Consider the following 1,400-nt stretch of genomic DNA (forward strand, 5'->3'; position numbering starts at 1 on the left):
TAACTAATATGGTGGCTTTTTATTGTTATTGTATCCACTTTCCATATATATATATATACATATTCAATAAATAAATAAATGTATTGAGGAATGTGTCTCAAAGTTTTTGTTAATGAGATACATAATGAAAAACTTTGACAGATATTGCTAAACATTTTGCCCCGAGCCTTGCTTCCTGCCCCCACCCCCTCACCTCCCCCAATTACTAACAAATCAGTGATTCTCTATGTCAGGGCCTATCAATTAACTTGAAATTTTTTTTTTAACAGCTTCATAAGTTCTATTGTCTAACCCAGTCTGCAGTGATTAACATTGAAGTAAATTTCCAGCCTTTTGGCTACTAAAAATAATGCGGCTGGAGACTTGGGTTCAATTCCTAACCCAAGCACTTAAAAAAAAAAAATGGTGCTGCAGTAATGGGATAGTCACATAGAAAAAGGATGAAATGTGACCCCGACGAAAACAGCATACAAAAAAGGAAAAGAAAAGAAAACAAACCAACGTGGTAATGTGCATCTTTGTCCTTCTGTAAGTCTTGGCATGATTTTGCAAATGTATTTGTAGCTAAATTCCAGCAATGGAATTCCTGGACCATAGGTCACATGCATTTAAAATTATGATTGATATTGGTAAATTGCTCTCCAAAAAGATTACTAATATTGGCAAAAAGCCTACCAATTGACAGTCCCCACCATAGTATTTGTGAACGCCTGTGTCTCCACACATCTTTACAAGCACTACATCTTTACAAGCACTAATTATTATAAAGCTTTGTAGTCTTTGCCAATTAAGTGAAAAATGGTGTCCTGGTGTCATTTGGATATGCATCTTTAATATGAGTGAATTTGAGTATCCTTTCACGTTACTGGACATTTGTTTTAGTTTTCTTGTAAATTGCCCACTTGCATTTTTTGCCCTGTTTTAAAATTGGGTTACTCTGCTTTTTCTTTATTGATATTTAAGTTATGTAAGAAAATTAACCTTGCATTTCTCATACATGTTGCAAATATTTTCTCTGTCACTTTTAAAAATATATATTTTTGTTATTCAAAAGTATGTATGTTTTTATGGTATTATTTTTATGGCACTCTTAATATATTTTCTTCTTTATCTATGGCTTCTATGCTAGAAAGGTCTTCCCTGTAAAAGATCAATAAATGCATTCATGGTTTACAAATCTTATGGTTTTAAATTTCACCTTTAAAATTTTGATTCATATGGAATTTAATGGGAGTAGAGAGTAAAATAAGAATCAGCTTGTTTGCTTTATTTTTCCAAATGCAAACCAGTAGTTGCACCATCATTTGTTGAATAATTCCTTTTTACACCATTTTAAGCAATTCTTACTACCTTCATCAAAGCTACACTCACTGAGTTTCTATCTAATGCTGATCACTCTG

This window comes from Tamandua tetradactyla, chromosome 7, assembly GCF_023851605.1.
Source record: "Tamandua tetradactyla isolate mTamTet1 chromosome 7, mTamTet1.pri, whole genome shotgun sequence".
NCBI lineage: Eukaryota > Metazoa > Chordata > Mammalia > Pilosa > Myrmecophagidae > Tamandua > Tamandua tetradactyla.